This window comes from Mesoplodon mirus (genome assembly GCF_964341445.2).
Source record: "Mesoplodon mirus genome assembly, chromosome: 3".
NCBI lineage: Eukaryota > Metazoa > Chordata > Mammalia > Artiodactyla > Ziphiidae > Mesoplodon > Mesoplodon mirus.
Window position 1 is genome coordinate 105,919,815 of NC_138978.1, and position 26,768 is coordinate 105,946,582.

The following is a 26,768-nucleotide window of genomic DNA, read 5'->3' on the forward strand; positions in this document are numbered from 1 at the left end:
GCCACACCTCATCCCGCCCCCACCCTCGCCCCCATCCCCACGCCTGGCCTCCAGGCAACCCCTGGACTGCTTTCTGTCACCACATATTACATTTTCATATTTTCTAGAATTTCATGTACATGGAATCATACAGTATGAACTCCTTTGTGTCTGACTTCTTTCAGACACAAAATGTGTCTGAGCATAATGTTGTTGAGAATCATCCATATTGTTGGAAGAATCAGTAGTTTAGTCCTTTTTATAGCAGAGCAATTTTGCATTATCTGGTTACACTGCAATTTGTTTATCCTTTCTCTTGTCCATGGACATTTGGACTTTCCCCCAGTTTTTGGCTATTTTGAATTAAGCTGTTACGAACATTTGAACAAGTCTGTGTGGACATATGATTTAACTTCTGTCAGGTAAATATCTAGACATGGAATTGCTGGGTTACATGAAAAATGAATTTTTAATTTTATAAGAAACTGCCAAACTGTTTATCCAAAGCGGTTGAACCATTTTACACTCTCATCAGTAGTATATGAAAGTTCCAGTCACCTCCACATATTCACCAACATTTGATATTGCTAGTGTTTTAAATTTTAGTTATTCTAGTAGAGGTCCAGCTGTATTTCAATGTATTTTTAAATTTCACTTCTCTAATAACTTATGATGCTGAACTTCTTTTCATGTGTTCATGTTTTTAAAAATTCATATACCAGGCTTCCCTGGTGGCGCAGTGGTTGAGAGTCCGCCTGCCGATGCAGGGGACAAGGGTTTATGCCCCGGTCCGGGAAGATCCCACATGCCGTGGAGCGGCTGGGCCCGTGAGCCATGGCCGCTAAGCCTGCGCGTCCGGAGCCTGTGCTCCGCAGCAGGAGAGGCCACGGCAGTGAGAGGCCCGCATACCGCAAAAAAAAAAAAAAAAAAAAAAAAAAAAAAAGTTTATGGGAGGGAAGCCTTTGGCTTGATGGGGAGGAGGGAAAGTTCACATGGAGAGGGCCCTGGGGATTACTTCCTTGGCAGCTGGATGTTCTGACCAGAAGCAGCAGGTGAGGAGGAAGGAACTGGCCAATTCTTGTTGGTCTGAGCAAGGGTTGGTCTACTACCCCCCTCATTTTCAGGGCTCTGAGTGTGTGTGTGAGCAAGCGATGATGTGAACACTGTGAAACCACCCACTTCCTTTTCCCTTCTCTCACCTCTATCTGCTAGGCGAAGTGTGTAGACTCCTTCCCCTGTTTGTGACTGCCCAGAGTTGTTCTCAAGTCATTTGTGAAATACGCAGCTTCTCAATTCAAGCATAGACTGTAGTTATATCCCTTTACGCTTGGCCCGATTCAGAGACACGGCCTCTCAGAGCTGTGAGAAAACCTAGCTGTCATCTAATTACCCCCTGCTCTGAAGCCCAGAGACCACAGCTAGTTGGAGATACAAACAGGACTGAATCCCAGACTGTGGCACGGCTTGCCTATGTCATCTCACTTCTCTCCATAACCACTCATATTCCACCCCTCAGGCACACTTTATGCCAAGACCACAGTGTCTTGATTACCTTAGCTTTATAATAAGTATTGAAATCAGATAGAGTTGGTTTTTCAATTTAGTTCTTCTTTTTAAAGTTGTTTGGCTATTCCAGGTCCTTTACATTTCCATATGAATTTTGTAATTTGGCTTGTCAATTTCTACAAAAAGCCCTGCTGGGATTTTGATTGAGATTGTGTGTGATTTGTAAATCAATTTGGGGACAAGTAGGTGGAATGTAAGCTGGAACGGAGTTGATATTACAGCATTTATCACAGGGGTCTGAATTTGCCTGTTTAGTGTTTTTCTCTCCCAACAGGCTGTGAACACATTGAGGCCAGGGACTGTGCTTTATTTACCATTTATTGTTTGCTGTTATAGCTCCAGCCCCAAACACTGTGCCTGGCATATAGTAGTTGCTGAATGCATATCTGTTACAGGAACAAATATTTATTTGATCATTTATTTGTTTATTCAACAAAGAATGGATTTTTGTTTGCTTTCATTCTACTTTTTGTCTTCCTTACAGACAGTCTAATCCTATAAATGCTTGCTGAATCACTACCATGTTTTGAGGAATATATCCAAGGCTCTGCGTGTCTTTCTGAAGTGTGTGTGTCTGTGTGCGTGTGTTGCACATGCACACAGGTCTGCAGGTGATGAGTGTGTTTAACATCACAGGAGACCTTCTTCTAACAGCCCTCATTGATAGATGCCTTTCCATTTCTTTCATTCTAGGATTTATGGAGTGGCAGCTGTCGAAGACTAGGTGTTAAAAGCATGTTAGGACACTACCCTGGTGGCGCAGTGGTTAAGAATCCGTCTGCCAATGCAGGGGACACGGGTTCGAGCCCTGGTCCGGGAAGATCTCACATGCCGTGGAGCAACTAAGCCCGTGTGCCACAACTACTGAGCCTGCAAGCCACAACTACTGAAGCCCACGTGCCACGACTACTGAAGCCCACATGCCTAGAGCCCGTGCTCCGCAACTAGAGAAGCCACCAGAATGAAAGGCCCCACACCACAACGAAGAGTAGCTCCCACTCACCGCAACTAGAGAAAGCCCGCACGCAGCAACGAAGAACCAACGCAGCCAAAAATAAATAAATTTATATTTAAAAAAAAAAAGTTAGATGTGCTTCTCCTTTCTCTGCTAGTTTTTTTTTAAATTTATTTTTATTTATTTTTGGCTACATTGGGTCTTCGTTGCTGTGCACGGGCTTTCTCTAGTTGTGGTGAGCAGGGGCTACTCTTCTTTGCAGTTCACAGGCTTCTCATTGTGGTGGCTTCTCTTGTTGTGGAGCACGGGCTCTAGGCACGTGGGCTTCAGTAGTTGCAGCACACAGGCTCAGTAGTTGTGGCTCACAGGCTCTAGAGAGCAGGTTCAGTAGTTGTGGCGCATGGGCTTAGTTGCTCTGTGGCATGTGGGATCTTCCCAGAGCAGGGCTCGAACCCATGACCCCTGCATTGGCAGGCGGATTCTTAATCACTGAGCCACCAGGGAAGTCCCCTCTCTGCTAGTTTTTAAACTTCATTTTATTAGAAAATGAATCAAATAATTACGTCTATTCCTTCACCTCTGAAACATGACTTTCCCCAGTCTGGAGCTAGAGGAAACATTTACTTAGATTTAATGTAGCTGCTGCCAGCTGGTGAAGGCTGTGCCTCCTCTGAGGTCGTGAAGTTCCCTGCTCCATGGATGCTGTAGGAGCTGCTCCTGGGCTGGACAAGGCGCCTAAGGAAGTGGCTCAGCTCCGCATTTCTCTTCAGATATTTTCTCTGCCATTTGACTGAAATGATTTCTACGGTCTAATTAAGTGAACGGTTAAAGCTCCTTTTTCAATCAAAATTCAATTCCAGCAAATAGTAAGAGGAGGAGGGAGAGAGAGAAAACATTGATGAAGTTTATTTAAGCACCATGCTTCCTTTCTGCAGAAAATCACATTGCCTGACAGAAAAATAGCTTCTTCCCATCAAGATCCATCAGCCTGAGTGTACTTTACACTAACTAATCCATGTTAGGGCTCAACTTTGGTCCCACAGCAGAAGGACCAGACCGACTTGAGATTAGAATCTGGTGCTGCCACTTACCAGCTCTGTGGCTTCAGGCAAATGACTTCACATTTCTGAGCCAGTTTCCTCACCCATGAAATGGTAGTTAATAACTCCTACTGTATACAATTCATATAATGATCCGAGAGCAATGTGTAGCATGCAACAAATAACTATTGTGTGTCTCTGGTTTGTGGACTGAGTGTGAGCACAGACCGACATGTGAGTGTGTGGGGCAGAATATATGACCTGTGTGCGGGTGGGGTAAGTGCATCATGCGGGAGGGGGAGCGTGTGGGGTGCAGCTCTGTGTCAATGGACGTCTGCGCATCTGTGTGGCCGTGACCTCTCTGTAGGTGATGAGCCGCAATTCTCCATCCTTCTTGTAGAGGTCTCCAGACAAGCTTGGGTGGAAACCTCAGAGGGGATTGCTTAAGGGTTGTCTGAGGCTTGTGGGGCACGACACCCGCTCCCTTGCAGCAGCAACAGCTCTCAGACCCTGTCTCAGTAGTCTAGACATCACTTCTATGCCTTCATCAGTCCCCGGTGACTTGTTAAAAGGCTTCAAAGGAGAAACTTCAGACTAGAAACCTCACTTGCCATTCACATTTTTTAAACATTGAAGACAAAACTATAAAGACCATATCTGTGAATGCTAATTAGCCTCCAGAGAGGGAGAAAGAAGAGGATGGAAGAGAGACATAGACACAGAGCTGTAGAAGGCCAGAAAGTTGCTGCAGGGACAGCAGGGGGAAAGGGAGTAACTCCTTGAATTCTGTAAAATTACATTAAGGATACAAATGCCTCATGAAGGTGAAAAAGGCCAAGTATCAACAACAAAAGGATCTGATCCCAGAGATGAGTAAGTAAGACCAGAGCTGGAGCTGGAGCAGAATTTCCCTTTTCAAAGAGGCTCATGCAGTGGGCTGGGCTGTCCCCTTCATAAAGACAGCAGAGACCGCCCAGAAGGGGTGCGATAGGCACTAGGAGTATGGGGTGTGATCTGAGGGTGTCTGTTCAGGCTCTCATCCCCAATCATTCATTCCTATACCCACTAACCCCCAGTCACTTATATCTGGACTCCTGCTTTAATAGAAAGTACAAAAAAATGAATCTTTAGCACCAGGTATATTTATAAATACTATCTTATTTAATTCTAACATATCCATATGAAGTAGATACTTAGGAAATATTATCTCCACTTTATAGATAAGGAAATTGAATATCAAAAGGTCACACCTGGGTCTGACTCCTGACAGTGGATCAGGCTGCTTCTAATCTTTGGGTCTTGAAAGTTTGGTTGGTTGCTATCTAATTGTTTCAATCTTCATTTTCCCTCTGATTACCAAGTAAATATATGCTTACTAAAAGCATTTTAAAAATACTGAAACTTACAAAAAAGAATATAAAAATCATTAGTATAGACCTAGAGTCTGTCATACAGAGTGAAGTAAGTCAGAAAGAGAAAGACAAATACCGTATGCTAACACACATATACGGAATTTAAAAAAAAAAAAATGTCATGAAGAACCTAGGGGTAAAACGGGAATAAAGACACAGACCTACTTGAGAATGGACTTGAGGATATGGGGAGGGGGAAGGGTAAGCTGTGACAAAGCGAAAGAGAGGCATGGACATATATACACTACCAAACGTGGGGTAGATAGATGGTGGGAAGCGGCCGCATGGCACAGGGAGATCAGCTCGGTGCTTTGTGACCGCCTGGAGGGGTGGGATGGGGAGGGTGGGAGGGAGGGAGATGCATGAGGGAAGGGATGTGGGAACAGATGTATGTGTATGACTGATTCACTTTGTTATAAAGCAGAAACTAATAAAAAATTAAAAAAAAATCATTAGTAATCCATAGTGATCTGTATTTTCTTTTTATTTTCTTTGTGGCTTTGATAATTATTGTCACTAGTAAGATGCTCTGTTAGAAATGCTTTCAGCTGTAAGAAACAGACAACTTGACTACCAGTACAAAGGTGTTTAAAAAGAGGTTTTTTGTTTGTTTGTTGTATATTAGGAAGTCTGAACAATTGCCACCGTTGATTTAGTGGTTCAGCAGTGGATTGACATTTGAAAATGTTCTTAGCATTTGCCTCATGATTACAACATGGCTGCTGCAGCTCCAAAAATCACAGGCAGGTTCAAGGCAAAAAGAGAAGGCAAGGCACTAGCATCATCTGTTCCTTTATGAGAAAAGAAAAGACTTTCCCAAAAGTTCCTGGCAGATTTCTTCTGTTTAAAATCTATGGGCCATAACTGGGTCACAAAACTACTCCTACTTTTTTTTTTTTTTTTTGCAGTACGCGGGCCTCTCATTGTTGTGGCCTCTCCAGTTGCGGAGCACAGGCTCCGGACGTGCAGGCTCAGCGGCCATGGCTCACGGGCCCAGCCGCTCCGCGGCATGTGGGACCTTCCTGGACCGGGGCTTGAACCCGTGTTCCCTGCATCGGCAGGCGGACTCTCAACCACTGCGACACCAGGGAAGCACCCCCCCGGGCAGATTTGATTGGTCCAGAGGTCAGCTTTCCCAGCATGTAGTACATTAGAATTCTCACTTGATGGAGTACTAATAGCTAATATTTACTGAGCACAGTTCTAAACACTTTACTGATATTAACTGCTTAATCCTTATGAATTTCAATCTTATGAAGTAGGCACTGTTATTAGCCTAATTTGCAGATGAGAATACAGGCAGAGAGTTTAAGAAATTTCTTCAACTTTACTCAGCTAGAAAGTAGCAGAGCCAATATTCAAACCCAGGTAGTCTGGCATCCCCCTCCCTCCTCCCTGCTTGTCCCCCTCCTCTTTCCCCTGGTTGACTTACCAAAAAAAATGCACACCGTGAGAGTTTCTAGTTAAGTTTTATTTGGGGCAAAATGAGGACTGCATCCTGGGAGACAGAATTTCAGATAGCTCTGAGAAACTGGTCCGAGGTGGTGAGGGGGGAGCTAGGATATGTAGGAGTTTTGCAACAAAGGGCAGGTAGTCGGGAACATCAAAAGATTACTGTTAATTCAACAAACCAGATATGCTAAGTTTAAGGAATTTAGCGCTTTTCTATGTATGGGAAGATACAAGAGTCTGGGCTCACTGAAATCAGTCCTTTGAAATGCACCTCAGCTATCTGGGGCCATCATCGTCTGTTTTTACATCCCGAGTTTCCTTCGGGCTCACCATAGGGAGTGGCTGCAGTCTGATGGCTGCTGGATGGCAGGTATTCTTTGCCTTCCTGAGTTCCCTCAGGGCTCACCAGCCCTCCACTGGCCGTGGCTGTAACTGTGGAAGACTGTGACATCCTTTGTTTACTGATGTGGCAGCAATATTCCATTTATCACCCTTTTCCTCTCTTATAAAGTTCTAAACAGGCAGAAAGTTTGGCAGACTGGTATAATGAATTTCCATACACTCATCACTTATTTTTAACCAACTGCTAACATTCTGCCATATTTGCTTCAACTATTTTTAAAACCTCTAATAGATAAGGACTTAAAAAAATAACATTGCCACAATACCATAATCACACACGACTAAATTATAACAGTAATGTCTTCATATTATCTAATACTCAGCCCATGCTCAATTTTTTTCTGATCCTAGCAAAAATGTCTTTCTACAGTTCTTTGATGTAAATAAGGATCCAGAGTTTACACACTGCATTTGGTTGACACAAGTCTTAAGTCTCTTTTACCTTATAGCACTCCCCCGTTTTTTAAAGCCATTAACTTGTAGAAGGAACACAGTCATTTTCCCCACAGTATTTCCCATATTCTGGATTTGCTGATCGTGTTCTGGTGTTGTTGTTTAACGTGTTACTGCACTGTAAACCAGAAGTTAGATCTGGCACACTGCTTACTGTAGCACAGCTGTGGATGCTTCTCCACTCCCCTTAGCATTCATTCCTATTGAGGCAGGAGGTAGATGGGCCCCCAGGGCAAATGGTTTGAGTTCGTTCCTGTGGACCCATACTCTGAAACAAGAATTACAGGACAATTGAGAGAGGAGGCTGGGCCCTGCCCAGACAGAAGATAAGAGACCACATATTCCTCATTCTCGAAGTCAGGAGACCTCCCCGACTACACATGCGCAGAAAGTCTCCTTGGAGGTCCAAAGGGGAGTGATGCCAAGTGACTAAATCTACCCATAGGCCTCTGCCATAGAATCCATCTTGGCTAAGAGATGTGCACACACACCTGGGAAAATCCCGATATATACCAAATACAGACTTTGAACCAGGCAAATCAAAATGATTGGCCAAAGGAAACCCAGAAGAAATGCCCCATATAAGTGAATTAAACTTCCACGAGGACACGACTCACTCTCTGATAGACACCCATGTGTCTATCCACACACACTGTACTCTTTTTTCTCCTAATAAATACTTGTTTCACTACTTTCTGTCTTTGTGGAAATTCTTTTTCTGCAAAGCTGTAGGGCCAGGGCCTTGTCACTGACCGCTAGTCTAGTGGCTAGAATTCGGTACTTTCACCTCCACAACCCAACCTCAATCACTGGCCAGGAACTGAAACCCTGCTTCAAGCCACAGCAGGCCGAGGCCACCCGAGATCACTATGTGCCAAAGGCTGGCATCTTGCTGCCTAAGGACTTTTTGTCTCACTGTGAAGCACACTTACCTGTGCTCTAGGCAAGTCAGGAATGCAGGAGAATCAATGTCCACAGTAGCAACCTTCAACCAATGAACCAAGAGCTGGTGAATGAAGTCCCCAGCTTCCTCATCCCTTAGTTGGGATAACTCTGAAATTTGTTCTATGCTGTCCACATACTCCAGTGAGGTTGAGTTGTACCTGTCTCACTTTCTCACTCCCCTATTGGCATTTTCTGGAGACATCTCCCAACTAAACTCCTTAAATTGAATCCTAGTCTCAGGGTCTGCTTCTAGGGTTACACAAATCAAGACAATTAGATTCTGGTTCACCTTTTCTTTTTTTTTTCTGGCATGCTGTGTGGCTTGAGGGATATTAGTTCCCTGACCAGGGATTGAACCTGCACCCCTGGGCAGTGAAAGCAGGGAGTCCTAACCACTGGACAGCCAGGGAATTTTCCTGAATACAATTTTTACAAGAAATGCAGGATAAATGTTTCATTGACTTTTCTTCTTTTTTAAAATATTTATTTATTTATTTATTTATTTATTTGGCTGCATCAGGTCTTAGTTGCGGCATGAGGAATCTTTAGCCGCGGCATGTGAACTCTTAGTTGTGGCATTCTAGTTCCCTGACCAGGGATCAAACCCCGGGCCCCCTGCATTGGGAGCGTGCAGTCTTAGCCACTGGACCACGAGGGAAGTCCTGACTTTTTTCTTTTTATCAGTTTCTAGAAAAATGATTTAGTGTCCCAGAAACCTTCAAAGGTGACAAAGGATGAGTTTTTTATTTTAAAGTATAATTATGAACTCTCTGATTTTTATACTTTTGACATGTTATTATCCACTGCTGTCACTACTTTTTTTTGATGCTTATATTTTCTCAACTTTGGCTAGTGGGGCCTGATCAAGTTGACCGCTGTGTCATTTTGATGTAACCCCTGAAGTCTTCAAGACTTGATTTCAGGCAAGACAAGAAGACTTGGGCTTACCTTGTACATTTCCAGCTCCAGACTGCATTAGCCATTTCTCCAATAAATTCTGGTTCCTTTTAGTAGGAAATGGTATTTGAGAATACAGCATGTAGCAGTGTTCCTTGCTACTGACTTGTCATTGCTTCTAGGTCTTTTTGAACAGAGCTGAGAAATACGTATTTCTTAGAAAAGAAAAAATATAATATTTCTTAAAAATTAAATTTAAAAATATTTAATATTTATCTGAAAAACATGAATATAGGGACTCCTCTGGTGGTGCAGTGGTTGGGAATCCGTATGCAAATGCAGGGGACACAGGCTCGAGCCCTGGTCCGGAAAGATCCCACATGTCGCGGAGCAACTAAGCCTGTGCGCCACAACTATTGAGGCTGTGCTCTAGAGCCTGGGAGCCACAACTACTGAGCCCACATGCCACAAATACTGAAGTCCACGCACCTAGAGCCCATGCTCCGCAACAAGAGAAGCCACCGCAATGAGAAGCCCGCGCACAGCAGTGAAGAGTAGCCCCCGCTCGCCACAACTAGAGAAAGCCCATGGGCAGCAACGAAGACCCAAGGCGGCCAAAAATAAATAAATAAATAAATAAATTTAAAAAAATGAATATAATGACTCATTTGCTTTATATCTATCTATCTATCTATGTATCTATATGTGCGGTAGGCTGCATTAGTGGCTCGAATTTTTCACTCTATGTGTTTCTGCATACACACCGCTTGCCACGTGTCTTTTTCAGTCTTTCCCTAAAGAAGTTCAGTCTGTTTTACCACTCTTTGAATCTGGGCTGGTCTTGTGCCTATCTTTGACCAATAGAATGAAGCGGAAGCGATGGTATGCCAGTTCCAAAGCCAGGCATTAAGGCTCCTTAGCTATTTCTGCTTAATTATTTGTGCCTGGGAACATGCCTGGTCAAGCCTGCTAGAGACACGTGGAGCAGGGTCAAGGCCCCCCAGTCATTCCAAGAAGTCATTCCTAGATCAGCCAACAGCTATTTGGTTGTTCCATTATTTTGTTTTGAAAACATAAGCAATTATATATATATGTATTCATATCTCTGTATTACTTTCCTAGGTTTGCTGTGACAAAGTGTACTACAAACTGAGTGGCTTAGAAATTTGTTTAGTCTTTCACAATTCTGGAGACTAGAAGTCTGAAATCTAAGTGTTGGCAGGGCCGTGCTTCCTCTGACTTCTACAAGGAAGAGCCCTTCCTTGACTGTTCCTAGCTTCTGGTGGTGGAATTCTTGGCATTCTTTGGCTTGGAGCTGCATTACTCCAATCTCTGCCTCTGTCATCACATGGCCTGGCCTTCTCTGTCTCTGTGTCTACATTTCCCTCTTCTTATAAGGACACTGGTCATTGGATTAAGGTCCACCTTAATCCAGTATGACTTCATTTTAACTTGATTATACTTGCAAAGACTCTAATGTTTGTTGGTATGGGGAGATCCACCCCACCTCCCAACACACACATGGAGTAGAATTGGGTTCAGAGCCCCTTAGCAGGTTATTGAGCTACTCTAGCCAAGGACTTTGGCTGTCTGGACAGAGGGTACCCAAGGTCATTCCCCTGACCCTGGCCTGAGATCTTCCCTTTGTACCTGGAAACCTGTGCCTCCCACTCCTAGAAAAGAGATTGCTAATCTATCATTCCTGCTCCTCACCAGCCCCCCTCCACCAACTCCAACATCTGTCTCTGCCTGATGAAAAGCCAGATTATTCATGACTCCCATTCAGCATTTCTGGTTAAAGCCACACCCCACAGCTGTTTGTATTTTCATCAGAGGCTTTGGCAACTTTTCTCCACTGCCCCCAAAGCCATGTTTAGAGGGAAGATTTAAATATGGGACTTTCAGATCAGCGGCAGCCTGTCTGCAGGCTTGTTTTTATCCCCTCCAGTCTTCTTATTTCTAGGCATGAAGGAAGAAGATGGGAGCCATAGAGGGAGGCAGGATCACAAAGGGGGTCCAAGGATGGGTTATTTCCTCTCAGAACAAATTAATTAGTGTCTGAAGAAGCCTGAGTCAAGTCTTACTGTAAGGGCTGGAGACAGTGGAAGGTTCTTAATCTGAAAAACGAAGACCCTCCTGAATTTGGCCTAGAGAGTTCCAAGCTCAGTTGTCTATTTGCTCCACCTCTGCTGCTTGGGGGGCCTTGCTGGAGCATTCAGGGCCACCTCTACCATCTACCTCACACCTTCTGAGGCCCAGTTGGCTTCCTTTATTCTAACTCTGACCAGCCCAGAGATGGTGTAACACTTGTCTCTGTGGAAAGACGATGGCTTGGAGTCAGGGTGGAACCTTCGTGTGGGTCCTGGTTCCACCATGATCTAACTATGACTTTGGGCAAGTCATCACTCTTCTCCAGAATTCAGTTTCCTAAATTATAAATTGGGAACAGAATCTCAGCCTTGTCTACTTCACATGGGTGTTGTGAGGGTGAGATATGATTGTGGAAATTTCCTGTTTACTTGTCTGACCTACGCACTCCATGCTCCACAGGACAAAAGTATGTCTTACCTGTTAATTATTGTGTTCCCAGCACCTGGAAGAGTGCCTAGCACGAGAGCTCAATAAACACATGCTGAATAAATCATTGTAAATGTGTCTCATCAGCTGTCATATACCATTACACAGGATTATGTTTAATGCTGCTCTGTCTGATTTATGGGAAGACCCTCCATGCACTCCTCACAGCACCTTGAGTTTACAGATCCAGTAAACTCATAGCACAGACCCAGTGTGGGTCTGCCCCTCCAGACTAGAAGCTCCTAGAGGGCAGGGACATCTCTGCATCTTGTGCACCTAGCACTGTACCTGGCACACAGCTTTAGAAATGTCTGAGGAATTAATGAATGGATGAACAATGCAGAGTGGTTAAGTGGTTTGCCTGAGGTCACTCAGCTAAGGATTATGAACTGAAAAACAAAACTTTTTTTTTTTTTTGCGGTATGCGGGCCTCTCACTGTTCTGGCCTCTCCCATTGCGGAGCACAGGCTCCGGACGTGCAGGCTCAGTGGCCATGGCTCACGGGCCCAGCCGCTCCGCGGCATGTGGGATCCCCCTGGACCAGGGCACGAACCCGTGTCCTTGCATCGGCAGGCGGAATCTCAACCACTGCGCCACCAGGGAAGCCCCAAAACATTTTTTAAAAGTTGAATAAATACACTATGAACTCAGGTTTTTGCTAAGTATTTTCCACTATCTTATACCAGTTGTCCTGACTTCCAGGGCTATATTCTCTCCGTTGCCCTCTCATGAGTGCACCTCACCCATCCCATGCTGTCCAGTAATGGGATTTGAACCTCCTGGTGAGGGCAGGTCATTCTACCTACCTGAGACATAGATAGATGTGGATGCAGAGTGTTTTGGGAGGTGATCCCAGGAAACATTCATGGGGGTGGGAAAGTGAGATAGGAAAAAAAAGAAAGCCAATAAAGAGATGTTAACAAGCCAGCTACCACTGTGGACAACTGGAGACCTGTCTTGCTGGGGAGCCTTAGGAGGTGGTGAGAGACATGCCTTAGAGTCATCTCAACTGAGGGCGAGGAAGCTAGGTGCTTATGCCCTACCCTGTTGTCATTCATGGAGGGGTGCTCCTTCAACTCTCTGGTACTTCTGGTTTGCCAGCCATGCAGATGTTCTAAGTGGCAGCCTTGGAGTATGGAGGTGAATGCTAAGGGTATGTGGGCAGAGCCCACTGAGGTCTCATCAGGGTCCCAGCCTGGCTTGGTGTCCTTTGAGTCTTATCCTAATCTTCTGTAAAATAGAGGTAACAACCCACCTCCCCAGCTGGGCTGCGGTGAAGTTAGAGGAGATGAAGTTATGTGACATCACTTACAAGGTGATGATCGACAGTTATGACTAATGACAAGTCCTGCTCTTCTAGTACATTAAAGGAAGATTTAGAAATCAAATGCCAAAGCGAAAGCTTGTCAGGTCACTCCAAGGGGGAATGGCTTTAGATTTAGATCTTGATTAAATGTCTGAGTCATGTAATGATGGAGGCAGGACCACCCAGGCTGTGCCCAATTACTGGTCAATTCACACCCAACCCATACCCAGACATCTGGGAGGAAAAAATCACTTTCATCTCAGCTCCAATTCTTTTTTTTTTTTAATTTTATTTATTTTTGGCTGCGTTGGGTCTTCGCTGTTGCGCGCGGGCTTTCTCTAGTTCTCTACTCTTCGTTGCGGTGCGCGGGCTTCTCATTGCAGTGGCTTCTCTCGTTGCGGAGCACAGGCTCTAGGTGTGCAGGCTTCAGTAGTTGCAGCACGTGAGCTCAGTAATTGTGGCTCGCGGACTCTAGAGTACAGGCTCAGTAGTTGTGGCACACGGGCTTAGTTGCTCCGCGGCATGTGGGATCTTCCCGGACCAGGGATCGAACCTGTGTCCCCTGCATTGGCAGGTGGATTCTTAACCACTGCAGCACCAGGGAAGTCCTCAGCTCCAATTCTTGGCTCAGTTATTACTCCCCAGTGGGCAGGAAATGCCAGAGAAGAGAGACAAAGCTACTGAGATAAAGAGGGGCTGTTTACTGTTTGGCAGGAAGGAAGGACAGGGCAGGATGTGGTCAGGAACAGATGAAACTGCCCCAATGGACGCAGATCATTGAATGAATGGCATGTATGATTTACATGCTCTTACCCTTGAAGATCTAGATGTTTCAGAGAGTGGGGAAAGGAAAGGAGAATGAAGGAAAGGACTAAAAAAACAAACAGAGGTCTCTGTTTATTCTGCTCTTTCTCCATTACTGGCCAAGGCTGCTAGCAATAAACTCAGCAAATCTAGCTGATGCTAATCTTGTTGGAAGAATTTACTGTAATTTGCTTCACTGGGGGGATAATCAGATTTGTGTAAACTTTCATAATAGTCTGCAAAAGCTTCATATCTCTTGACAGATATGATCTTTAAAATGCCTGTGCTATCATCTTAGCATTGGAGAGGAGAGACTGTGGGCTGTGGGGGACCTTGGTTTTAGCTACCAAAGAGGTGCACAGACCTGCTGTTTTCTCTGGACCCCCACTCTCAGGCCTTCACTCTACCCCTCCCTCATCGCCTGGCTCCAAAGCTGATAGGGTCCCGTTGGTGAGTGGGACTGATAGTGGCCTGGAGCAGGGGTATCTTAAGGATGAGAGGGTAGTTACTCCCCCTGTCCCCAGGTCTAATTGTCCAGTGATTCCTGATCTAATCAGCCAAGAGTATTACCTTTAAAAATCTGTTTTGCAGTCCCTGTAGCAGCAAACGTCATTCTTACCAGTATTTTTATAATTTTCCAATTACTAATAAAATTATTTCTGTTTTATTTTAAAGACATAAAAATACTTATTCTATGCACTTTTTCATGCCTAGAAAACTTGCCATGAGTAGCAACTGTAATAAGTAGAATAAGCGTAATAAACATGAGCTATCCCTCTTAGAAATAGTTGGTATTCTTTTGTTTGCTTATAAAAATGGGAACTGGATTCTTGGAGCAAATAAAGGGAAGTTAGAGGTGAAAGGAGAAAACTAGGATCTGGGAGGACAACTGGGGCAACTAGTGCTCCTTGTGGCATGACAAGGCCTGGAGGGCATGAATTCATACTTTATTTATGATGACGTGAAACTACCAATCTCCTTTCCTCAAACAAAAACACAGACCTCCCACTCCAATCAAAACCAAGCCTAAATATTTTACTATAAAACGCAATTCTCTGTGACTCATTAAAGCTAAATCTGGCCTCTCTGTACCCCGACACCAAATTAAATCTCAGAGACAGAGATTTGGGTGAAGTAGAAGAGAATAGCTTTATTGCTTTGCTAGGCAAAAGGGGCCACACCTGGCTAATGCCTCAAAACTGTGTGTCCTGACTTGGAGGGGGTAGTGAGGAGTTTTATAATAATGGTTCAAAGAAGGTGTTATCAACTCATGGACATTCTTCTGATTGGTTGGTGGTGAGGTAAGTGGGAGTCTGCATCAACAACCTTCTGGTTCCAACCAGTCTGGGGTCTATGTGCTTGTGGGCAGCACACAGTTAACTTCTCCCACCTGGTGGGGGTTTTAGTATCTGCAAAACAGCTCAAAGATATTGTAATGTATATCCCTTGAGGTGGAACTGGGACCCTGCCCCAAGGCTGCACTATTGTTTCTTGACTCTTCCTCCCATGTTTCTGCATCCCCTCCCTTCCCTAATCAGCAACTGTTTGAACTTGCCCATTGGAATTCAGGGAAGGTCATGGAGGCTGAATGCAGCCTACTTCCTGCTAACAAGAAAATGGGGGACACAAAGACCTTTGTGCCCAAGAGCCCCCACCCCCGCCTACCCAGGGTCCTGCTCAGTTTCACCATCATCATCATTTGGGAATGTGTGCATGTGTGCAGTTAGGATCTGAGAAGCCAGGGGGAAAAGTGTCCTCAGGGGTAGGGCTCTGAGACAGGGGGCTGTATTGGTCATCAACCTGGGTGAGGAGAGCTAAGGCCAGAGTGCATTCAGAGAGGTGAAGATATGCTGCAAAGAGAAAAATAATCAAAGTTGATATCAGATCTTGTATGGGGATGTGGGTATTGAGGAAGGATATGTCTAAAATGACTGTAGGGTTATTAGCTTGGGGAAGGGAAAATGGTGGTATTATGAGAAATGTAACCATTGGGAAGGAGGAACATTTAGGTGAGAATATGATTAACTCGGGGTTGGGTACACTGAGAAGTGGCTTTGGGGCAACTAACTGAAACATCCCGCACTAAAGGTTGGCATAGGACTGAGCATTTAGGGCAGAAGATAGAAAATTGAGAATTATTCACATAAGAAACCTTTAGTGAGCCCCTGTTACATGCCAGGAGTTCAGGTAAGTGCCAGGTGGAGAGGTGCCTGGGAGCACAGTCAGAAAGTGGGGTGATTAAGTGCTTGGACTTTAGATCATACAGATCCACGTCCCAGTTCACACTTTGCCACTTACTAGCTGTGGGACCTTGGGCAAATCATTTAATGTTTTTAAGCCACAGTTTTCTCATCTTACAAAAAAGTAGAAGAGTGTGTCTGGCACACAATCATCAATAATAAAGGCAGTTCTCATGAGGATTAGTGAAGATAATGCATATAAAGTGCATAGCATTGTGTCTAGCATACAGCAAATGCTAAAAAAAAAATGTTACCTGTTATCATCAGGGAAAAAAATACTTTTGAGCTTAAGGTACCCTAGTCCAATGGTTATGAAAACAGCAAGGGTGTTAGGAGCTCAGCTGAACTGGAGTAGATAGAGACAGACAGAGAGAGCAGTAGCTGAGCAGTCAGTTAGCTACGTAGCAACTGTTGCAGGAAGGGGGACCCCTTCCAGGGCCCAAGAGTGGGCCCTTGTCTAACACTTGGAAATGAATTGTCCGAGGAGACACGTGCTGACAAAGCAGGAGACTTTATTGGGAAGGGGTGCCCGAGCAGAGAGCAGGAGGGTAAGGGAACCCAGGAGGACTGCTCCGTCACGTGGCTCACAGTCTCAGGTTTTATGGTGATGGGGTTAGTTTCCGGGTTGTTTCTGGTCAATCATTCTGACTCAGGGTCCTTCCTGGTGGCATGCGCATCACTCAGCCAAGATGTTCCAGCGAGGAGGATTCTGGGAGGTTGGTAGGACACATGGACTGGCGTCTCCTCTCTCCTTTTGACCTTTCCCAAATTCTTGCAGCTGGTGGTGGCTTGTTAGTTCCGGGTTCCTTACCAGGATCTCCTGTTGTTAAGATAACTCATGCAAGTGGTTACTATCGGGCCTGGCCCGGGTGGGTGGTTTCAGTCAGTGGTTCCCCTAACACAACTGTCAGGAAAGAAGAAATTTTCCTCTACCTTCTAGGTTCTTCTGGCTGGTCTAAGAAGATTAACAGATTAACAGGAGAAAATCACTCAAAAGTTTGATAGCATGTATGCATGGGAGAGACCCAGAAAAACTGAGTAACTGGCCCAAATGGCCCAAACTCTCGCTTTAAATACCATCCTCAGCTAAAGACAAAAGAGAATGTTGGGGGTAGGGGTTTGGGACTTTGAACGGGCAAGGCAATTGACATGGAGTTAGAAAAGCAAAAGTTTGGTAAACAATTGTTTGCTGAGCCATGCAGAGGCAATGGGACACAGAATTTTAACAGATTTCTCTAGGTTTCTCCCAGTCTACACACCTAAATCATACTACAGTTATCTGTGGTGATGGCTGCCTTCCTGGAACAGGTCCTCTATCTATATTCTTTAGGCTGTTAGGGGGAAGTTCAAAGTTTCTTCCTGAGGCTTTTGGGCCTTGATTGTTTTCAGCTCAAAATAATCTGCATGCTGAAGAGACATTTTGGGGTGGCAAGTTTTGCCCTCCTACATAACCAGCCAAAAATGAAAACCTTAAGCCTCTAACCACTTACTATGATGGCAGAAGAGGCTAAAACTGTAACTGAGCAGGACCCTATGGGGCCTTCCTGGGACAGACCCCTCCCCCATATCCTCTGCTGTAGCTCCTCTCTGAAGTACCTAGATAATGGTATCTGATGCATATTTCCTGAGTTTTCAGGTGCTAAAACCACCACCAAAAGGAAGTAATTAACTACTTGATGATCATGAGCACTAGCCCCCAGACCTTCTGGTGCCTAAGGATTGATCACCACCAACCAGTTGGAGAATTGTGCACTGAGCTGATCACATACCCTGGGATGCCCCTCCCTCACGTTGCCTTAAAAAATGCTTTGCTGAAACCTTTCTGGGGTGCTCAGGGTTTTTGAGCACAAACCACCCATTCTCCTTGTTTGGCTCTGCAATAAACCTTTCTGTGCATCGGGTTCAGTAACAAAACTGAGAAAGTGCTGACTCCCTCTGTTCCATTTTCCCCTGTGGAGGCACCAGTGGAGGGACAGGTGGCTCAGCACAGGTGTAGGGTCATCTCACTGTTGAGGGGGTGGGGGAGGGGAGCAAGGAGGAAGTATGAAGAGTGTAAAAGTCCTGAGCACTGAGTCAGGGTAGGGAAAAGCGTCTTAAGGTTTCCCCTCCTCCCCTGCAAGGAGGCCTGGGTAGAAGAGCCTGAAGAGGACCTGGCCCAAGGCCTCAGATCAAGAGATCTGGGAATGAAGTCACTGGATGAGGAATGTGAATGTGTGAAACAGCCAGGGGCCGGGAGTCCTTGACTGAAATACCCCTTAGACACTGTAACACACTGACTGGGCCAAGTCTGCTGAGAGGAGGGCAGCCTCTCCTGTAGACCTGCCAGGTAAAGCCTTTGTAACTGCCCAAGGTCAGGCCTGAAAAATCACACGTGGGTTTTTAACCAGGAGTCCGACTCCTCAGAAGGTACATGATAAAGGAATGTCAGACCAGCAATGTTTCTGTGACTATAAAGCCGGGCCAGTGAATGTAAGGTTAGAAACAGGAGGCCTGAGCTGTGAATGAGTTAGCCTGGGCTCTGAATTTGGAGTTCTAATCAGCTTTGCTAGGATAGTTTATTTCATCAACACCCTTCACTGATTCTTCTTGGTCCCTTTCCTTTCAGAGTTACAGAGAGGAAAATATAACTGAAACAAGGTGACTATGTTTACATTCTGACTATCAGATCTGTCCCCCAGGCTGGAAGTTACCTGCAAGGCCACTGGCTGTGAGAGTAACACATTCACTTTAGTGTGAAGAGAACTCTAGGGTTTCACTCTGTTTAGTAGGAGTAGAAGACAGCCCTGGGGAATAGCAGAGGTTTCTCTGTTACAAAAGTGTTGACAAATGAGTTTCCAAGTAATTTTCTCCCCTTTGTCCTTCAACCCCAGGAGATTATTGAGATAGTTACTGAAAGTGCTTGTAATTTGCATTTCAAAGTAATATATGCAAAAATAATACGTTTCAGCACATGCTTCAATAGCATATTAAAACAAATTGGCTTTGGGTCCTGCCATTTATATCTTTGTCATTCTAACTCCAAGTCCTTTAATGCATTTAGGAAAAAAGGAGGAGGAGCATTTGGGAGGAGGTGGGGAAGAGAGAACAGTGGAGCAGGGACCTATAGAGCCCGCTGTGTGTGTGGCTAGAGGGGGTGGGCATCTTACTCATCTCGTGTGCCCAGGCTCAGGCCTGTGGGATTCAGAGACTCCAGAGTGAAATGGCTGCTGTGAGATAAATGCGGGAAGACATCCTATCCCCTGGGAAAATGAGAGGAACCCTCCTTAGGAACCACCCCACCACTACTATCCTCACTCAGGCATCCTGTGGTCTCTCTCCCTGGTTGTATTTAGATGATGTGGTTATCTATGGGGGAGTCTTAGAGGGGATAGAAACTGCAGGTCAGGAGAAGTTCCCCTTGTCAAAATATAATTTTCAGAAAGTAAGACATGACTCTCACATAAATATATAGTGAGCATTGATTTAATTCATTAATGAGGGAAGGAGCAGAATGGTAAAGCCATTTCAAAGAAAAGTATGCGAGGCAGTAAATATAACAAGAGAAAGAAAGATTGCTAAGTTAACTACAAAACTTGGTTAGTTTGCTCAGGGCAAGAATACTGTAATGTTTGGACCTATCTTTTCTACTGGATAGAATATATTTGAGCCTCTACTGGACAAAAAAAAAAAAAATCATTTACAACTTATCAATCATCTAAAAGTTAACATCTAACTTTACAGAGTGTGGGTCCCTATCAACATCAGACAAAGGTATAGTCCCTCAGGAGTCAGGAGATGCATAGGCAGGCTCGTCGGGAAATGCTCTAGTATAAATTTGAAAGTGTATGCAGCAATATATATATATATATATATATATATATATTATAAATTTATTTATTTATTTTATTTTTTAGCTTTGACTGTGTTGGGTCTTCGTTGCTGCACGCAGGCTTTCTCTAGTTGCGGTGAACCAGGGCTACACTTTGTTGTGGTGCACGGGCTTCTCATTGTCGTGGCTTCTCTTGTTGCAACCATGGGCTGTAGGCATGCAGGCTTCAGTAGTTGTGGCACCTGGGCTCAGTAGTTGTGGCTCGCGGGCTCTAGGGCTCAGGCTCAGTAGTTGTGGCACGCAGCCTTAGTTGCTCCACGGCATGTGGGATCTTCCCGGGCCAAGGCTCGAACCCGTGTCCCTTGCACTGGCAGGCAGATCCTTAACCACTGTATACAGCAATATTTTTGCCTTATTTACAAGTTTTGGATAATTTTTCTTAGCACCCTGAAGCACACTCCAACCCCACCATAGTTTTATAGTTCAGTTATTTGGCTGATATCTCTCTGAGTGAGCAGGTTGGGAGTGTGGGCTACAAAAGGCTCCAAGCATGAGGTTCACCTAGACCCTCTCTCCGTCCTAGTCCTCCCAGCGCTTGCATCCCACACCTACACTCAGTCACTGGAAATGAGACTGTAGGACATTGAGATATTGAGGCCAGGATGGGAACCCTGTAGCTTTTGCTGGCTTGACAATGGGGCACAAATAAGCCCCCTGCTTCAGTAGAGTGAGGGTTTCTGCCACCTGTCCCAAGGCAGAAGAAATTCTTACAGTTGAAGGTTAAGGGCCTAGAGCCAGATCCCCAGCCCTGCGGCCTATGTGTTTGTGAATTACCCCTCCTCCTGCCACCCAAACACATCCCTCCCTGTACCCAAAGAAATTCTTACAGCTGCAGCAATAAACAGATGTGCACAGTGCTGAGAACCGACAAAGGCTCTCTCCTTGACCAAACTTTAGTCAGGCTCCTCTAAGCCTTTTCTCAACTAGGCCTTGACCTTGGCCCCCATCTTGTGTCCTGCCCTGTGGCCCTGCCTAGCCCAGTCTTAGCAAAGAGCCCTGCTAAGTCAGTGTGGTGACAATTCCCCACCTTTGACATCGGATGTCCCTCATCCCCACCTTTGATGTGTAAGTTTTTGACCGTGCCTTTAGCAAGGATCCCGTTAAGTCAGTTTAGCATGATTCCTTCTACCCTTGATGTCTTCTCTTAAAAATTTTCCACCCACTGACCCCCTCACTGTGTTCATTGGCCATAAATCCCCAGCTGCCTTTGCTGTACTGGGAGTGGAGCCCAATCTCTCTTCCCTATTGCAATAGTCCTGAATAAAGTCTTCCCTACTAATTTAACAAGTGTCAGAATAATTTTTTCTTTAATGCAACTAAGAAGAAAGTAATATGTATCCAGTCCAAGTCCAGTCCTTCATGCTGCTCTCAGATCCCCACTGTCAGAATGAGTCTCCCTCCGCCCACGTCTCCCACTGGATTTTGTTGCTGCCTCCATTAGGGCATCAACAGGGATGGGGCCCCTTGTTCAGAAAGCAGGGAAAAGTACCATTAACGTTACTAAAATAGAAAGCCCTTATGTTTCTTTCTTTCCTTTCTCTCTTGTTACAATGTTTATTTGCTATTTAATGTCATTTTCTTTCTTCTTTGACTTTCTTGAATTAGCCAGCCTCTAATACTGAAAATGATGACATAGAAGGAAAGGGAAAAACAGGACCACTCATAGTGCCTTTCACTTTTTGTCCTTCTTTAGTCACCGACAAGCTGTAAGGAGGAAGTGTTGGTAGGATGTGCACATATCAGGAAGTCAAATGAAAACAGCTGAGTTAGTTTTATGCCTTTCTACTCTTTAGGTAAGAGCAAAATATGTGTAGATGTACAAACTATGAAATGTGAATTATGTAACTTTGGTGATTCTGCATATGAACTAAATGACCTAACATTTCCATTTTAAACTGGAATTGTGCAAAATAAAGATGAACAGTAAAATTTATGTTAATAATTCAATATTTTTAAGTTTTCTTTTTCTTTTTTTTTTTTTTTTTTTTACTTAGAATGACATTAAATAGCAAAGAAACACCATAACAAATCAAGAGAGAAAGGAAGGGAAGAAAGAAAAGGGCTTCATATTTTAGTAACTTTAATGGCACTTTTTCCCTGCTTTTTGAACATGGGGCCCCATCCTTGTTGATGTTAATACGCTGGATCTGATGGGGAGGCTGAATGCTGAGGGAAGGAGCACTGGGACTGATCAGAGAAAGGCCAGGTAAACAGGCAGGGTGCAATATACAAGTGAAATTGTCCTGTGAGTACAAGATCCCATAAAATGCTCCTAGGAAATTTTTTCTAATTGGCTCCCCCCACCCCCAATAGGCTAGAAGAGCCATATACTTATGACAAAAAATTTTAAAATAAACTAAAATGTTCTACATTGCTTTAGAAATGAAATATATTTTCTTTATAGTTTATTTCTTTAACAGTAAATTAACATCAGCGTGACCATAAAATAATGAAAAGATAAGGCTAGACTGATAATTCTGGTGGGTCGGTTGGGTGAAGTTCCATGAGTTACCCTTGGAAGCTTAGTCTAGAGCCCACTCTTCCAAACCTTCCAGTGTGTGTATATGCACCTCATTCTCTGTATTAAATCTCTCGCTGCTTAAAATAGCTAGAGTGGTTTGTTTCTTGGGCAGACCCTGACTGATAAATGGGTTTGAGAGCACAGGTCAAAGGGAGCAGTGTCAGAGACTCGACATGATGAAAACTGCATCCTGCATGAGAGAATAGAGCTGCCCTTTGCTGTGAGCTTCTCTCTCAGATCAACTAAATCCCTCTCTAATCAATTAAGCCCATTTACTCCTTTATCCTCCTCTGCAGAAAACCAGAAGCGCTAGACGTTGGGCTCCATTTCAGACATTGGGAAATTAATATCTGCTGGAGAAAGCAGAGGCTCAGCCCAGCCTGGTTTTGTCTGGGATATGATGGTGGGACTCCTACTCACGTGGTGGTTTAAAAGCCCTCTTCATGAGCCTTGCAGAAGTTTTGTTAGAAGCCAGAGTGAGGTTGGATAACACCACTAGGCCACACCTTCCACCCATGCAAGATTTATTTTTTTATTTCCTGAGGCAAAAGTACCTCCTACCAAAAGCCTCCTACCTTATTTCCTGAAGCTAATTTCCCTTTGGCTGACACTGTGAAGCAAAATGTATTAATACCCATGATGGGTGATCAGCATTCAATAAATAATGCTGGTTGTTCTAATGTACCTGGTATGAAATATTCAGAGCTATTAATGCATTTCAGTTTAAATCATCACCAGGGCTTTGGTCCAAATCAGTGGTGAGCTTAGGTTCTATCATCTTTTTCTGCAGAGATCAGATGTAGAGTGTAGGCTGAGGGTTCCAGGAAAAGGCACCGAGGAGCCAAACCTCTGCAGAAGGTAAGGGGCTATGCGGTGCAAGAAGATGTGATGGGGGAATGGCCAGAGTCCTTGCTTGTGGTTCAGGACTCCTGTCCTAGTCTGGCTGCACTGAAGGACTTGTTAACCAAAATTTCAGAAGCAGGGACCTGATTGAAATAAAGAGGCATTTATTTTGGATTTGTTAGGACCGCAGCCCAGGAGACACAGATTCAAGCAGCACTTGAATTGTGTTCTGCTGGACTGCAAAATGGAGAAAGCTTATAAGGGCAAAAGCCTCAAGGTCACAGTTAGTTACATGAGTTGTTTATCAAGAAGTATAATTGGAGCTGGTAAGAAGTAAGGGTGCTTATTTAGCAAGGATGGTTGGGGTCTGAAATGGTTGCATAGTTACAAGGGGGAACAACCTTGGGTTGCAAGGTTGCAGCTGGCAGATGTTTTAAAATGGCTGGTGTTCTTCGGTTTGGTGCAGTTCACAGCAAGTTCAAGTTCTTAGTGGTGCAGGGACATGTCAGACCAGGTCCTCCATGGCCACCCAACTCCATTTTTTTTTTTGCAGTACACGGGCCTCTCACTGCTGTGGCCTCTCCCGTTGCGGAGTACAGGTTCCGGACGCGCAGGCTCAGCGGCCATGGCTCGCGGGCCCAGCCACTCCGCGGCATGTGGGATCTTCCCGGACCGGGGCACGAACCCGCATCCCCTGCATCGGCAGGCGGACTCCCAACCACTGCGCCACCAGAGAAGCCCCCAACTCCATTTTTGATGCCTGAACTATGATTACTCCATCAGGATTTCAATGTCATCATACTTGAGGTTCATGGGGTCATGGGAAGCCAGATTGGAGCCTTATAGGACGTCTTCCCCAGTCCTTGATTGTAAGCACTTAAAACGCCTTCTGTCTCCTGAGGCAGTAGAGGGAACATGGGAGAGAGGGGGAGTCTATATAACCACATAGATTGGGAGTGGGACTCACATCACCAAGCCTTAGGACCTCCACAGGAAACGTTGGATAGCTAGAGACTTCAGAAGGTTAAGCTCAGATATCCTGTCAATATGGATGTGGTTGACAGGTCTATAAATCATGTTTGCTTAGCATGTGGTGAGCATGGGAGGAATCTGACAGGTGAGCTGACAGAAGTGAGTCAGTCAGGACCTAGTGGGACAGCAGTACTTCCTGCCTGTCTTGTTAATTTTTAGGACATTAAATGAGACGTAAAGAATTGTTGGCATGGGAGAGCTCTCCAGACAGAAAGCGGAATTGCCTAGGTGCCCCAGACACCAATATCCCCACACCCTTCTCAGATCTCTGGTTTCCCACCCTGCCCCGCCCCTGGTGAAGTCCATTAAGAACCTAATCCAGGGGGCTTCCCTGGTGGCGCAGTGGTTGAGAGTCTGCCTGCTGATGCAGGGGACGTGGGTTCGTGTCCCGGTCCAGGAGGATCCCACATGCCGCGGAGCGGCTGGGCCCGTGAGCCATGGCCGCTGGGCCTGCGCGTCCGGAGCCTGTGCTCCGCAACGGGAGAGGCCACAACAGTGAGAGGCCTGCGTACCGCAAAAAAAAAAAAAAAAAAAAAAAAAAAGAACCTAATCCAAAGGGATCTGAAAGGAAGGACAGGGTTATTTAGTTCCACTAAGTGTTCCCTAAGGACAGGGTTATTTAGTTCCACTAAGTGCTCCGAACACAGACGGATGTGGGGAAAGGAGGCTTCAGAGCTAGAATTAGCTCTCCCAGCTCTCCTCTCTGAATCCCAGCTGAAAGCCTGTTTTCTCATCCTTATTCCTAGGGAATACTGACCTCCCCTCACTCTTGCCTCTCCTCCCATCCTTCCGACAGCTTAGGTCCCCCAAGTGCTCTGGGTTTCTGACGCTGCCAGTCCCCAGCATTCTGATCTCGATGCTAATAGGCTGATCTACTTTCCCCAATATGGCAGCTCTCTCAGCTGATGCTGGCTCCCCCTGATCTTTGCTTTACTCGGCCACCTCTTATCTCTCAGAGACCATGAGGTGAATATGAGAGAAAGCAGTAGTTGGACTGGCCTTAGACAGTAGGCAAGGACCATAATGTGTGCCAGTTATTCAGCTCTTGTCTCTCAGCTTCAATCCTATCCTTCTATCCTTTACTTTGTGATGCTGGGGCAAGAACTTTGAAAACTACTTTTCTGCTCAACTATCTAGCACCCTGTTAGGTTCTGCCAGTAGGGCTCGCCAGAGGTAGACTGGAAGGCAGAAGGGATATAATTTTCCTCTGCTTCCTGTTTCTGTCAACATCATCTAGTCTTGCTTTTTTACAGCAGCTGAGGCAGTTCTTTCAGCAGCAGCAGTTGCTTCCAATTTGCAATTGCTCCTCCTCTGTTCAACTTCTAAATGTTGGGTGCTCCAGGGCCAGGGTCCAGTCCTGCATGCCCATCATTTTCTGTGAACTCCGTGAATGATTTCAGCTGGTTTATGGATTTATGTGCCAGATATTCTGATGACTCTCAAATCTGTATCTCTAGCACTGACCCTTCCCTATACTCCATGTTTGAAATGTTAGATGTGTTAAGTTTAACATTTAAGTTAGATTTAAGTTAGATGTGTAATCTGCATCTTCAATTTATTTTATTTTATTTTTTTGCGGTACGCGGGCCTCTCACTGTTGTGGCCTCTCCCGTTGCGGAGCACAGGCTCCGGATGCGCAGGCTCAGCGGCCATGGCTCACAGGCCCAGCCGCTCCACGGCATGTGGGATCCCCCCGGACCGGGGCACGAACCCGTGTCCCCTGCATCGGCAGGCGGACTGTCAACCACTGCGCCACCAGGGAAGCCCTGCATCTTCAATTTAAATGTCCAAGCATAATTTTAAATTTCTTCTCTTCCAAACAAGCTTCTCCTTTTGTCCACCTCATCTCAACTGACCACACGTCACCACCTTCACTACATCACCCCAGTATAAGCAAGCATCAGCTCAGAGTGAGCTGGGTAGAAAATTAGGAAAGCTCTTGCAGTAAAGCTTCTAGAGTGCACAGTTAGAGAGTCTCAGGGCACAGTGACTTTCTCCCTGAATGAAAAGAAACTTGGGATAACAAATCTGTTGGGAGTGAAACCAGAACTATGAAATGAAGGAGCCGGGAGGGGACACTCCTAAGAAGTGGGATGGAAGGAAACTAAAAAGGGAAAGTTGCCCTTTTGGATGACCTCAGCCTCCCTGCCTGTCAGGGGCCTCATGCTCCCGCTCATTACTTGTACCAACTAGGACTGTGTGCTGGGCTGGGATGATAGACCATAATTACTCATAATGACTTCCCAGGGCTCAGCCCAGGTAGGCGCCCAGGCATTTCAAGATAATGGCTTTTCTTCTCTTTTTATTCTGAGTGTGCTAGCTCCCTACATGGAGTGAAAGGTGCTTATTGAAAGTGCCTCTGATAATTAGGTTGGTGCTGGCTTCATTAAACACTGATAAGCTTCCTGCTTCTGGGTCCAGACAAGAAAAGGGGCCAAAAAACTGGATTCTCCTTTAAATGAGTCCCTGGGATACA